At 37.1% G+C, this 15,442-nt stretch overlaps 1 protein-coding gene and 1 long non-coding RNA gene across 4 annotated transcripts in view; one reads left to right on the top strand and one right to left on the bottom strand.

The window, feature by feature from the left end:
• Positions 1–15,442, top strand: part of RORB (RAR related orphan receptor B) — a 186,893-nt gene that overhangs the window by 52,910 nt on the left and 118,541 nt on the right. The window lies entirely within an intron of this gene.
• LOC121485700 overlaps positions 13,746–15,442 on the bottom strand; it is a 31,442-nt gene continuing 29,745 nt past the window's right edge. For all 3 annotated transcript variants that reach the window (XR_005986351.1, XR_005986348.1, XR_005986349.1), the window contains one exon: positions 13,746–14,459. This is a non-coding gene — a long non-coding RNA (uncharacterized LOC121485700). The remainder of the gene's footprint in view (positions 14,460–15,442) is intronic.

Raw genomic sequence — 15,442 nt, 5'->3', positions numbered from 1 at the left:
TAATTGCAGCTCGAGAAGTTTCTCCTGGAAAAATAATAGTGGTTATCATTGTTTGATTTTCAAAACTTTATGATGGAGTGCTTTTCACAACATGAATATTTTTAATTGATTTGATAGAACTGCCAAAGATTTTTAGAGCACAGAACTAGTTGTTATTCAAATACATTTAAAATAGGGCTTTATTTCTTTTTTGTTTTTGGTCACACAGAGTGGCCAAAGGGTGGCCCAGCCAGCGGTAGCCCAGGAAGATAGAATACTGTTAAGGGCATAATAAAGTACTGTTTCCAAAATGAAATCTCTGGGAATCCAGAACAAGCCAGTAAGGCAGCCTGGATGCGGCAAACTGGAGAGAGTTGTTACAAAACAAACTCCAGAGGAAGCAGGACAATGAGGGTTAGCAGCGAATTCTGGAAAGAGCGTCAACATGGCAGCGTGGGCAGGCTATCTGCAGGGCACACGCACCAATCACGGTCAGAGGGATGTCTCCAAATTCTGATTACTGTCTCAATCCACAGGATAACCCATGGTGCAACTCTAGAAGGAAGCAGTCTCTCTCTCTCTCTCTCTCTCTCTCTCTCTCTCTCTCTCTGTTTTTTAAGATTTTATTTATTTATTTGACAGAGAGAGAGAGAGAGCAAGAGAGAGAGAGAGAGAGAGCATGCATAAGCAGGGGCAGCCACAGGGAGAGAGAGAGGGAGAGAGGCAGGCTTCCTGCTAAGTGGGGAGCAATGTGGGCTGGATCCCAGGACCCTGAGATCATGATCTGAGCCAAAGGTAGATGCTTAACCAGTTGAGCCACCCAGGTGCCTGGCAATTGTCTTTTTGAGGTATAAATCTCACCACTAACTTCAGGGCTGTACTTTTGATATTCTTCACAGATTATCTTTCTCTAATAAAACAAAACAGTGCCTTTCCAATGTACAAACATTAACTCTTCAGTATCACATAATGTTAGACCACAGAATTACAGTATATGGAACATTAGGACTGGAAGGGGCTTTTCTGAGATCATCCAGGGATGTTGATTAATATTATGAAAGAAAACTCCTGGGGAATAAAAAGGGAGGTTAGATATTAGAAGCAATTTTGTTCTTTCTGAGTCTTCTTAAATGCTATTAATATACATCATGAATCTTCAAGTTGGTGATGTGGTATATGGCATTTTCTAAGCCTTAATTCTCCACCCAGTGGATCCACTGCTCTGAGCATCACAATTTAGAAAACTTGAGTTAGTTCCTCCCACTTACTTTCTAAATGAGGGCCTAGGGATGTACAGAGGTTTGTCCAATAACAAAGTGAGTGAATGGATGAGCCTAGAGCTCTTTTTGTCAACTCCACCAGAAGAAAGGAAAATATGTGTCAGAACTCTATATTGGTAAATAATGCTGCTCTACACCAGAGCTGTTTTTTTAAACTTTTTGACTAGGATCCGCTGTTGAAAAATTTTTCCTCATGACCCAGTATGTGCACACACACTGCACATGAATTAACTAAAGCACCATAAAATCATGCTTACCCTTACTACATGTGCTGTACTCTCTTATTTTCAGTTTTTTAAATTTTAAATTCCATTTGCCAACATATAGTGTAACATGCAGTTATTTTCAGTTTTTAAAATGTTGGTTGTACAGTTTATTTGTAAGAATATGGGAAATTTGAATATTGACTGAATATGTAATGGTGTTAAGGAACTTATTTTAGATGTGATAATCATTTGGTAGTTACCTAAATAAAAAGTGCTTATATTTTCTTATTTTTAGATGAAATGATATGACACATGGAATTTGTTTCACAATAATTCAGGAGGAGAGAGAGTAGGTGAGGTATAGTTGAGATGAGATTGGCCATAATACTATAATTATTGAAGCTAGATGACATACACCTGTCGGTTCATTATATTATTTTTTCCACTTTTCTGAATGTTTCACATTTTCCACAGTATTTTTTTTCTTTAATTTAAGGAGAAGAAATATGTGATCCACTAAAAAGATTTTACAACCCACGGATAGACAGTGGCCCACACTTTGAGATAACATTATTGTAGAAAAAGAAGTCTGAAAAAGATTTAAAATTTTCAGATACAGGTGCTATTTTTCAACTGATTAGCTTGCTTAAGATACTATTTTATTTAAAAGCTAAAGTATGGGATTCCTGAGTAGCTCAGCAGTTTGGCACCTGCCCTTGACCTGGGGTGTGATCCTGGAGTCCCGGGATCAAGTCCCACATTGGGCTCTTTGCATGGAGCCTGCTTCTCCCTCTGCCTGTGTCTCTGCCTCTCTCTCTGAGTGTCTGTCATGAATAAATAATTTAATCTTTAAAAAAATAAATAAGTAAAATAAAAATAAAAGCTAAAGTGTAATTTTAACACAAAGCTGTGCAATTAAAGAGAAGAGAATTTTGCTGCACTGCAAAATAGAAATTGCAAGTAAATTAAAATTTTCAAACAAAAGTTGGAATCTGTAGGTGCTTTGGCTATCAATGAAGCCATTATTTTTTTCTGTTAATCCCCATTTATAAATTCTATTAATAACATTCATTAACAGAATTGTATTATCAATAAGAATGGAGAAAATGTGTTCATTCTTTTGTGTTGATCAGATCATAGGAGAAATATTGTATTCAATGCTGGGCCCAAATTCTTCGAGGATATAGACTAAAAGAGCAACCAGTATAGTAAAAGGGCTAAAGTATTACTAAGCAAGAGATCATCAGAAGGATAAGGGATGGTCAGAATAGAGAAGAGAAGATTTTTGTAGGCAATGCTAAATAGCTTCCAAAATTTAAAGAGTCTTCTTGTAGAAGAGAGATGAAATTTGTTTTGTCAGCCTCGAGGAGTAAAAGTAGGACCAGAGGTAGAGGAAATATTGGGAGAAATTTGGGGTCACAGTATAAGGGAGAACTTATCAGAGCATTCAATAAATGAAACGGGCTGAGTCTGAAGTGGTGAGGGTCTCATCAATAGAACTGAATAAGCATAAATGAGGTAATAATTTGGTATGGATTTTTTTGGAGGGGGTACTTATCTTAAGAGCCTCTTCTTAGCATCCATTACATAATGGTTAGGCACACATATTCTGAAAACAGACAACCTGGATTTGAATCTTGACCATGTACTTATAGGCTTTCTGACTTTTAGTAAGTCCATTAATTTCTCTGGTCTTCCATTTCCTCATTTGTAAAATGTGAAATATGATGATGGTACTACATCTTAAGTTTGATATACAAAGAAAATGTTAATATACTAATAAATAAAGCACTTGAAAAAATGCCCAGCATACGATGCACAATATAAGTGTTTAGCTAGTTTAATGTGGGCTCATGTTTCTATACAGAGCAAAAGGATTTCTCCCACATCATGGTTATAGTATCATTCATTCATTCAACATGAATGTATTGACCATAATAATGCACTATGTACTTCGCTAGGCTCTAAGAATGGGGGACCAATAGAGAAAGGATTCCTGCTATCACAGGACTTATATTTTCAAGAGGAAATGCATACAGACACAGATGATAAAGATGTAATTACCCAACAAGAAAAACAGACAGTAACAAGTGCTATGCAGCTGACGTAGGATTAAGTGATGGAAAGTGATTGGGAAGTCATGAAAGATCTCTTTGAATATGGGAACCGAAGGAAAGACTCAGCCCAGAGAGCATTTCAGGCATAAGGTACTGAAACAAAGGCCCTGAGAAAGAAACCAAGTGGCCATGTTCAAGGATCAGAAAGAAGGTCACTGTAGTATTTAGGAAGCTATGAGAAGACTATCTAGATCAGATGGGATAGAGGAAACCTTACTAGAGAATTTGAATTTTATTCTGAGAATGATGAGAAGCCATTGGAGGATTTTACACAGAAGGGTAGGGAGCAGAAGCAAAGCAGGGAAACCAAATTTAGTTCTGGTAAGAGAAAATTCTTTAAACAATGATCTAACCCTGAATCTAGAGCTACCAGATGGGACTTATCTAGTCTGTCTTTCTGCCTCTCTCTCTCTCTCTCTCTCTATATATATATATATATGTATGTATATATATATATATATATATATATATATATATATATATATATATTCTAAAACAGATCTACATTTTATATACTCACATTTTGGAAATCCAAAACCATAAACAAATACTGTTGATTCAAGTCAAGAATACTCTCATTTTATAGATAGGATTTTTGGGACCCAGAGTGGTGAAATAATTTCTCTGTGGTTATATTTTGCTAATAACAGAACTAGAATCAGAATTAACATCACGTGATTCACCTGTGACTGCACAGACCAGCACTTATTTACCAAGAACTAGAGTAATATTCAACAATCAGGTGTATTTATATAACAAATGTGATTTCATTTTTTTAAATATTTTTTATTTTTTAAATTTTTTCCAGCTTTATTGATATATAATTGACAGGAACACTGTGCAAGTCTAAGGAGCACAATGTGTTGATTTGATACACTTCTATATTGCAAAATTAGCTAACACCTGCATCACATCACCTAATTACTATGTCTTTTTTTTATAGTGAGAACATTTAAGATCTACTCTCTTAGTGACTTTCAAGTATATAATACAGCATTATTAACTATAATCAGTATGCTGAAATGTATGTAACAAACATGATTTTAAATGCAAAAAAGAAAGATACAAAGAGAGAACACAGTCTATGAACAGGAATTTATCAACAAATGAATTTCCAACTATATCTTTGCAGGTCAATTTTTATAGATATTGACTGATAGATTGCCAATTTAAGAAATCCTCTTGGGGATCCCTGGGTGGCTCAGCGGTTTAGCGCCTGCCTTCCGAGGGCATGATCCTGGAGTCCCGGGATGGAGTCCCACATTGGGCTCCCTGAATGGAGCCTGCTTTTCCCTCTGCCTATGTCTCTGCCTCTCTCTGTGTGTGTCTCTCGTGAATAAATAAATAAAATCTTTAAAAAATAAGAAAAATAAAAAAAATAAAAGAAATCATCTTGCACTTTCAAGTAGACACTGGTCATCACTTTCTGTTTTAATTATCAAATGAATGACTTCAAAGAAAACTGGAGTCTAGTGATATTCTACTAAAACCACTGGAGCTGAGTTATGACAACTCCTCAGTTCTCCTGACTGGCATAAACAACATACAAAAGAAAGTCTAGTTCACATGAAATGACATGCAGCACTCTAGAACCTACAGATCTGTTGGATCATCTAGACCAGTAGTTCCCAGTGAGTAGTTCCCTGACCCACATCATCAGCATCACCTGGGAAATTGTTAGAAATGCAAATTCCAGGGCCCCATCACAGAACTGCTGAATCAAAACCCTTAGAGCCAAGGCCCGACAGTTTGTGCTTTTACAAGATCTATATAGGTGATCCATCTTGACCTATGCTTAAGTTGGAGAACTGCTGATCTGGGTCACACTTTATTACACAAGTGAGGCAATAGAACCAGAAGAGTAAAGTGATTTGATTGAGATCACACTTTATTACACAAATGAGGCAGCAGAACCAGAAGACTAAAGTGATTTGATTGAGATTACCCTGGTCAGTATCACAACTAGGACTAGAATTGTGCCTCTGACACCTGGTGTGGTATATTTGCATCTTGAACTGGACTTCCTTCCTTTTTCTGCAATTGCAACCTGAGAAGCCCAGGTTGGGTCCAATCGTCATTGCTTTTTATCTGCAAACTCCTACCCTGCTTCAGGGAAAGGTATGCTTCACCTAAGCACTGGGCTCTTTCGTTTCTTTTTGGACAGTTGCAGGAGTTTGTTGTTTGGAAGCTGCATAAATAATGAGCAGGCACAGCCAGCCTTGCTTAACTACAGCTAAACCTTAGAAGGGAGTGTAGAACTACCTGAAGTCCAACCTCTTCCAGATGCAATTTGAATAACTTAAAAAAAAAAAAAAAGAATAGAGGTCCACTATCTATTTTCACAAGCATTTATCTGATCATAGCTTCAATACAAGCTTTCTGTTTGTTTGTTTGTTGAAGAATGAATTAATACAAAGGTCCCAGTAGAAGTAGACAGATAGTTGAAATACTAGCCTGAAAATTCAGATGACCAGTGACTCTTTGGTAGCACCAGGCCATAGCAGTGTACCCCCTCCTTTCTTTGCTGGTAAGATGGTATTACGAATTCAGTCCCTGCTCAAAAGAGATCTTGTCATCCTAGAACTTCACCTGGCATCTCCTTTCTATAGTAGTTAATATGGCCAAATACGATACAGTTACCCCAATGGTTGGGTGTTGTTTCTGGCAGGTGTGATTGTAAGTGTGCCTGTGTGCCTAAGAGGTGAACAGAGGAGGAGTTAGAAAAAATAAGCAAAGAAGCAAATCAACACCGAAAATCAGCTATCTGAGGAAATCGGTCACTAAAATGAGTCACATGCTAATTGCGCAGCCTGGCCCCCACTCATCTTCCCTCCTGCCTCCTTCTCACTCCAGTTTATTCTCCTAAACACTGAGGCTGGAGCCCCACTGCCTCTTATGTAAGATCTGGCGTGTGGTTTGTTTTAGCCTGTCACAGACTCAGGGCCCTGTGTTGGCCTGACAAGGCGGTTCAGCATAGCATATGACTGTAAATCTTCTTTTTCATGCGCCACACTGGGGACCTTTGTCCTAGCAGTGATTTAGCAGCTTTTATTAGCCTGAGAAGCAGCCAGTAATCAGAAACATTTAGAGTGGGAGCTTGCTCATTGCGATGGAGAAGAATCCAGAAACCAACAGCTTTTTAAAAATTACTTTTAATCAAAGAAAAAGAGAAGCTGAGTAAATATAAGTCTAGGGCATGTTTCCATTTTAAATCTATGATTGCTGAAAAAGATCCATACATAGCAAAGATTTGAACTCAAACCTATTAAAGTATCTTTAAAACTCTGCATTTGTCAAAGTCATGAGGCCTGGGGGTTTATTTAACTTTGAGTTTTCAGAAGTAATGCATTTTGAAAGAATGTAGGTCTTGGATGGCAGCTCCGTGTATGTTATTCAGGTCCTGGAGTGTCCATAGCTTTTAAATTCACTGTAATTCCAATTAGAGCTTGGGCTCAGGGGTTGGCAGCAGCTGCAAATAAGAACTAATAATGTTTCATTCCGCTACTTATGTATTCTGCAAATGCGTTCTTGACATGGTAGTTTGCATATGATGTCAGCGTGGGAAAATAAAAAGGTATTAGCATCTGTAAGCCCAGCAGAAATTTCTCAGAGAAGTCACCTCTCAAGCTCTTACAGTTGATTCCACAATTTAAGCAGTGTTTGCATTTTAAAAAATGTATTTGGTGATTTCTTTTTATTAGTTGAGTCATAAACTATCAATGGCTCTTTATTTGCATGTATTTGCAAGTTTTAAATTACTTTCATTGAGACCAAGTTTTTTACAAATTGGTGGCCCTATTATTTTCTGCTTCATAATTTTGATACCAATAAAAAATAATTATTCTCAGAAATTTCAACGTGTGTGTATAGCCATCAATGGGAAGGCTTTTGTTGAAATGATTTCTGTAAGTTTCTGAAACTATTTGTGGGAAGACAGAGGCTTTATATAAATTCAATTCATTTATATCTCATACTTATTATTGATATATGCTATTGTAGAAACACAAGCGCCGTTGCTGTAGGTCTTAGGACCCTCTGGGTTAGTGAAAGAGTGCTATATGATACTAAAAGAGGAAAATGAGCCTTTCAAAAGGAACCCTTGCTTTTAAAATGTGGCATAAATGATCTTATCTCTACAGCAAGGAGTTTGATCCTGGTTCACAAAGAGCGGGAGTTACGCAGCCAAAGAAAAGTGGAGAGCCGTCCATTTATCTGCGGATTTGGGGACCATCCACAGTGACCAGGCAGGTTGTTCAGGAAACAAAGCCCACCCTTCCCTGCATTATCTGATGGCAGAGATGGTCTTATATTTCCCAGATAATTGCACCACACACTGTTTTGCTTTGCTGGGTCATAGCAATTGGCTGATCAGCCATGAGATAAATGGGGGGGGGGGGGAGAAAGAAGAAAGGAAGAAGAGAAAAAGAAAGAAGAAAGAAAGAAAGAAAGAAAGAAAGAAAGAAAGAAAGAAAGAAAGAAAGAAAGAAAGAAAAGAGGAAAAGAAAAACAAAGTTCACCAGGAAAGTCACTCCTTTAAAAGTATTTACCTATATGCTGCAGTGGGTGCTTTGTGTTCTGGGGAGCAGACAGCCAGGATGGGGGAGGGAGGGAATGAGTAACAATCTGATAATGGAGCTGAATGGGGCCATAGAATTATTTTTACACCAGCTTGCTATTGTTGCAATAGCTGAAACCCAGCAGTTTTATGACATTCCTCACAGTCAAATGATTTGTTAAAACCAGCCCCTGGAAGAGATTCTGGGTGTCCTGATTCATAGCTCGATGATTTTTTCCCCACTATACTACCACGTAGTAGATACTATTCCTTGTCCACTCAGTATTTATTGACCCCTTTTCTTCTATTTACTAGAACTCCACACCACCCAACTCCCTTTTTTTAATGTAACCCCAGGGACAAACTCTTTTCCCAGGTAGTGCATAAGACTCAGACACTGTGGATCCTATTCCTATTGGGAGTCTAAATCGGCCAAAATAACCACCCTCTGTTGCCTGGGATTGGTTCTGGAAAAGATGCTTAAGCCAATCACCACAGGGCTTTCTCTAACATCATTATTGGCCCAAGTAAACTGATGGAAGGGACTTTCATCCCATACTTAGGGCAGGGATCAGGGGGAGGTGCTGGTGCCCTTCTAGAGTCCTAAGTAAGGAAGCAGGTAACTGAAGGTGTGGCTGGCAGCCATCTTGAAACCATGGGAAAAGCCAACTGGAAGAATAACCCTTAGAGATGGCAGTGCCAGAATGCTCAGACTATTGGGCCTTGATTTTGTCCTGCGTCTGGATGCCTTTTTTTTTTTAAGATTTTATTTATTTATTTATGAGAGACACAGAGAGGGAGGCAGCGACTAGAGGGAGAAGCAGGCTCCATGCAGGGAGCCCGATGTGGGACTCCATCCTGGAACTCCAGGATCACGCCCTGAGCCAAAGACAGACACTCAACCGCTGAGTCACCCAGGCATCCCCTGCCTCTGGATGCTTTAAAGGACTTAAATTTCTTAATCATTTCAGCCAATTTAAGTCACAACTTCTGTGACTCTCAGTGAAAAACATCCCATCCAACACACGGCAATGTATTCAAGATATGTGAATATTACCCAAATATGTGATCTGGACTCAAGGAGGGATTGTGCTTTGACAGACAATCCCACTATCATTAAGACAGCCATCCAGAACTTGATCTTGAATTATAGTAATGGCAAGGGACTCTTTGTGATATCCCTCACAACTCAGGTGACCTCGTATACAAATTGCAACAATCAGAAGCATGGAGATGGGAATTCAGTCTTGCCCTTTGATTTTAGTTTTGGTTCTGATTTTTTAACAAGGAGAAAATACCACGTTTAATTTCCTTCACGTTGCTCATATTAGGAGCATTTATTGGTTCATGTTGTATTTTCCTATTAACTTTAAATTTCTAAAAAAAAATAATAAATAAATAAATAAATAAATAAATAAATAAATAAATAAATTTCTAGAACTCAAGGTGTGATTATCAATTATTATGTAAAATTTTTAAAATACTAAAATAAGAAGAAATGAAAATGACCTATTCTAGTCCTGTCCTCAGTAGCAAATCATTACCAGCAGATGATCACATATGCGTTAACTCTCTTGTGAAGCAGTATGTATTTTTTCCTTAATATTTATTTAAAAAATGCTATTTTTATGTATTTTATTTTTCATGTGATGTGGACATCTTGATTGCTATATTCCATTTGAATTATAACACTCCACAAAACTACCTTTCTTTTGTGACTTCTCCTCGGGAGTTCCATCCAGTTGGTGTGTCTACGGATGGAGAGGATATTCAATTGAACCTAAGCAGGAGGGGGCCACTGTCAAGAGTTGGGGAATGCTATTATGCAGCATTGGAAATCTACTGTCCTGGGATTGGCACCTCTTGGACATATGCCATCACCTCTGTCAGTTTTCTCTCTTTTTCTACCTTATATTAGCTCTCATTCCCACTTTAAGATTATATTTAAACAGATACATATGTAGATGTTAGAACTCTGAAGAACAGTAGATTCACTTTTTGTGATAAACTGCATTCATTCACCAATTCAGCACACCCTAATATGGAACAAATGGATCAAATTATCCAACCTTCAGGGTTCCTACTCTTCTGGGGAAAGACAGACTGTAAAAATATCATGACAATACAATGTGAGAAAGGTAGAGCATAGTGCTGAGAAGAAATAGAAGGAGAAATAACTAGAATCTGCTCCACTTCTCTTCAGGAGATGTTCAAATTTGTGTTGTAACATAGTTTTATGTAAGCCTTAACACTGGTTACTTGCCAGTTGTCCTGGGACTTAAGCTCTTGAAAGGATCTGAGCGCTTGTCTGCTAAAAGTTCTCCTTGGAGAGGTTCATTACAAAGCAGACACATGTAAGTGGTCATTGTTAGCAACAATTATGAAAAGAAAATTCTAGGGAGAGTGTGACTGACCCATTTAATTAAGACTTCAATCTCTTGAATTAGAGCATGGTTATCAATTTTAAAATGCCATATTTGGTACCTGTATTTTCAAAACTCAGGAGACAGTATTTCATAACTGTGATGGGCTAGTGGGGTAGAATATATGGCATTGGCTATTTGGTTGAAAAATCCAAGGCATAGGATCTCTGTAAGCCATATTTCTTTGCATATTTGCATCTTTTGAACAAGCTGTTTTATTTACCTTCTTCATCAGAGTGCCAACTAGTAGATTCTAAAACCCTAAAAGGGATAGAGTGCGTCTTCAGACATTGCCTCCCTAGATCCAAGGTGCAATAATTAATGGAAGGCAGACATTTCAGAGCTGCTTCTGCCAGAATGGGAAAATGAGGCCGATATCCTGTGGAGTTCCTGGGGACCACCCCCCGCCCCCCGCTGATGGCCCTTGAAACCCATTTCCCAATATCCTCGGCCACCATCTTTCCTTGCCTGTTTTTCTCTCTGTGAGATTTTTTTTTTCTTTTTAATATAGCCAGAGTTTCACCTTTGACTTTGCACATTATTGATAGAGCTAGAAAGTTGATGAAATTTAAAAACAAATTTAGATCTTTCATACTGGAGTTTTATACACAAAGGCAGGACCTTTGGGCTTTAATGTTCATTCAGGCTAGATATGATAATAATAGTAATATTCTGGTTTTCTTTGACATCATCCCACCAAGGAGATGAATATACCTTGATAGCAATATTGAAATATTTATCACATTTCCATAAAGTAGGTGTAATACTGTTATCCTTCCTTGTTTATAAGGAAAACAAGACCTGCTTCTTTTAAAGACATTGTTCAAGGTCGTATAGAAAGTGGTTCAGTTGGTACTCTCAGGGTCTTTAGAGCAGGGACACTGGGCAAAAACTTAAGAATTCCATGTAAATGTTACACAACCACACTGCAAACCATTTATAAAATCTCATTTGAATGTATTAATATTGAATAATCATGTGGTGTGAATCCTGCTTGAAATTCACATATCTCGAAAAAACTATAATGAAGGTGCTGAGAAAATGTTAAGAGAATTGGAGCATTTGTTTCCTCTATGATTGACTCATTTCTATTCACTCTTCTTCAGTGACATGTTAAAACCTCATAGTTCTCAAACAACGTGTCACTTAAGAGTAAGGATCTATCTCTGGAAGCATCCTTTGGCTATCTTCCTTATAAGCTAAGTGTACAAAGTTCAAATTGTAGCCCACAACTTCAAGTGCAAGATATTTTTAATCTATCATATGCTCGTGAGTGTGGTGTAATGAAAGCACTCAGAATCCAAGGTAGAGTGTAAGGCACATTGTATCACAATCTCTTAAATTCTCCAAAAACACAAGAATGTTATCTTACGTAAAGCGAGTCAAAGAGCACTGTGGCTCCATGTATAAACAATTGCTGTGCTCTGATCACCTCAAACTCTAAAGCAGCTTATTGAATTGAAAATATCAGGGAAAGAAGTATGATTAGGGTTGGTTATTCATAGATTTAAGAAAATACACAATCTTGCCATTTGCAACAACATGGATGGACCTACAGTGTATTATCCTAAGTGAAATAAATCAGATAAAGAGACAAATAACAAACAAACAAATAAAACAAAACCAAAATAGACTTTTGGATCAAGTTGGTTACCAAAGGGACCAGACTTGGGGGGCAGACCAAATAGGTAGGGTTACTTATTATTCTTCTACCTAATAGAGGGTATTAAGAGGTACAAACTTCCATCCAGAAAATAAATAAGTCATGGGGATATAATGTACAGCAGAGGGAGTATACTCAACAATATTATAATACTTCATATGGTAACAGATGGAAACTAGACTTACCATGGGGATCATTTTGTAACGTATAAAAATATCAGATCACTATGATCTACACTTGAAACTAACAGAATATTATCTGTTATTTATATTTTAATCAAAGATATATATATATATATTCTCATAAATTTTTAGCTTTGGTAAAAACATTAGAGATTTTACCAAAAAAAGAGACTGAACGAAGATTGTTGGATAAATCTTAAAGCAGAATCAAAAGGCCTTGGTCATCCTTTTGAAATCTAATACTATGTGATTTTAACTCAAACATCTTCAGGATTGATACAGTGGATATAAATGGTTACTACCTCCTAGAATTTCAAAATCAACTTCCCCACTAAAAATAAAAAGTAAGATGAATACATAATTCTTTACTACAATCAGGAAGGCTTAAGTTTGTCTTACATGATCCTCTAAGAACTATTGAAATGTGTACCATTTGCCATGATGCTATCTGAAAGTACATCTGTCATGAAGATTAGGCCTGAAATCTAGCATAATTCAGTGGCCTTGGCTTTCAATCTATGGAGTAGATATGAAGCTGCTGCCCCTCTCTGCGCTTGAATCAAATTAAAGATCATGTTGCCTCCAGTAGATACAACTTTTCTTTCACTTTTGTGTAAGAAAATCATCCTGCTTTTCTACATAATCCCAATGGATGGAACCAGAAGAAGAAATATTAGCACCAAATTGCCATAGTGGGAATCTCCTTCTCCTTGGGATGCCTTGTTGAGACTTTTCCAGAGATGAGAGGAATTTGAGCTGATCAAGTTATTCCTCCCAGCACTGTATGTTTCTCTAGATCTTGTCCTAAGTGTCAATCAAAAATAAAATTGACTACCAGGGGAAATAGTGAATAAAGTACCACATTCTCTTGAAAGATACTCAAAGTAAATATCTATTTTTGCATAAATCCTCTTACCATATAGAATCATGTTTTGATGTCTCCCTATAAACACCAACTAAATAAATATGAGTTTAAAATGTCAAACCTTTTATGTCTCCTATAAAATAACATTTTAGGACTTAATGTGCTACATTTATGCACAAAACTGAAAACATTAAAGGTAGAATTTTAATAGTTTCATTAAGAAGAATGAATCTCTGTCAATGTTTTATTTTCTACTTTGAAATAATCTTAGAGATCTACAGAAAGGTGCAAAAATAGTACAAAGAGTTCACATATGCCCTGTAGTCAGCTTCCCCTAATATTAACAGTTTCTCCAGTTTTTCCACCAGTGTTTTTCTTCTCTTCCAGGCTCCAATCCAGAATTCTACATTTTGTTTAATTAATGTACCTCTCTAATCCATGAGAATCTCTTAGTCTTTTTTGTTTTTTGTGGCCTTAACACTTTTGATAACTACTTGGTTGGATATTATGTAGAATCTCACTTAACTCAGTTTGTGCTTATCTGATGTTTTCTCATGAATAAATTGAATATCCATTTTTAGCCAAAATGTCATAGAAGTGATGTTGTGTTCTCTTCAGTACATTATATCAAGGGCTGGTGTGTGATGCCAGTATCTTATATTGCTGATGGTGTTTACCTGGGTCATTTGGCTAAGCTGGTATCTTCCAAATCACTAGTAATCTTGACTCCACTACCCTAGAGCCAGGGAATGTTCTATGCCCAAATGTGCTGCATATCAAATCTAATATCCTATTTAATCCAGTTATGTTAAGTGTGACTCCATATCTTTCCTATATGGGTATGCTAAAATATTACTTTTGGTAATTTGGAGTTAGATCCAAAGAAGCAAAATTCAAGTGGAAGACTTTATTATGTATTTGATCTCTGCAATCTTCTCTGTGTGCATGTGTGATGTGAATAAATTTTTATATATGTTATACATAACATTAATTGATACATTTTATCTCAAGACTATCAAAAAATTTATAAATATGCATTCATTTGTGAATCCCAACTGAGAACAAAGCAAGGGCTCTGAATGCTTTGGGAGGCACTTTAGTCTTCTGTTGGTTTACCCCTTCTTAGACCTGATGAACTAGGTGGCCATCTTTTCTTCTCCCCAGAACTTCACCATGGTGGCTCATGTGGCTGTGAAGCAATGAAAGGGTTGAATGGTGAGATTATCCTTTTTTAGTAGACAGCAGTTAACACGGAGATTAGAATCCTTATCAGTGAAGGTCCTGGTATGAAACAGCACACTTAGCTAGAATTCTTGAAAACTCTTTTTAAAATTTTTTTTTTAATATTTTATTTTGAAAAAGTTCTGATTTACAAAAAGGTTAAAAGACATGATATTTCTTTACTTCTTTAAATATTTTAATGTGTACTTCCTAAAAGTGAGGACATTATCTCATATAACCACACTACAATCACCAAAATCAAGAAATTAAAAATGATACATTACCATTACCATTACCTAATGCACAGGCCTTATTTACATTTCACTTGTTTTCCAAATAATGTTCTTCATAGCAAAAATTTTAAATCTTGTCTGGAGTCCAATCCAAGATCACACATTGCATATTGCATTTAGTTAGGTGTTGTGTCTTTTTAGTGTTCTTCAATCTGGAGTATGTCTTCAGTGTGTGTGTGTGTGTGTGTGTGTGTGTGTGTGTGTGTGTGTGTGTTTCATGGCAATGACATTTTGAAGTGTAAAGGCCAGTAAGGTCCCTTAATTGGGTTTTTATCTGATGTTTCCTCATGATTACATTGATATTGTGCATTTTTGACAGCGATGTGTCTTGAAGACACTCATAATGAAGGGACAGTGTTCACAGTATGGGCAGAATGAGGAAACCAGCAAGGGAAGCAGAGCACTTAAAATTAGCAAAAGAGGAAGTCATGCTCCTGGGCTAGAGCTAGAACCTAGTGGGAATGAGGGAGGTCATCACTGCCAGAGTTGTGCCAAAGCAAGTGGGTGTGACAGTGGGTGCTTCCCAATGGCTGAATACAATAAGAAGCCAGAAGGCAAAAAAGACCAGTGTTGTGACTGACATTCACTCATCAATGTCAGCCGCCTGTGGCCCAAAACAAAACAAAGGAGCAGAGAATGGACCCAGTAGGCAAAAAGA

This window comes from Vulpes lagopus, chromosome 2, assembly GCF_018345385.1.
Source record: "Vulpes lagopus strain Blue_001 chromosome 2, ASM1834538v1, whole genome shotgun sequence".
Classification (NCBI taxonomy): Eukaryota; Metazoa; Chordata; class Mammalia; order Carnivora; family Canidae; genus Vulpes; species Vulpes lagopus.
The sequence above is the reverse complement of the archived record's forward strand: the minus strand, read 5'-3'. Positions and strand labels throughout refer to the sequence as shown.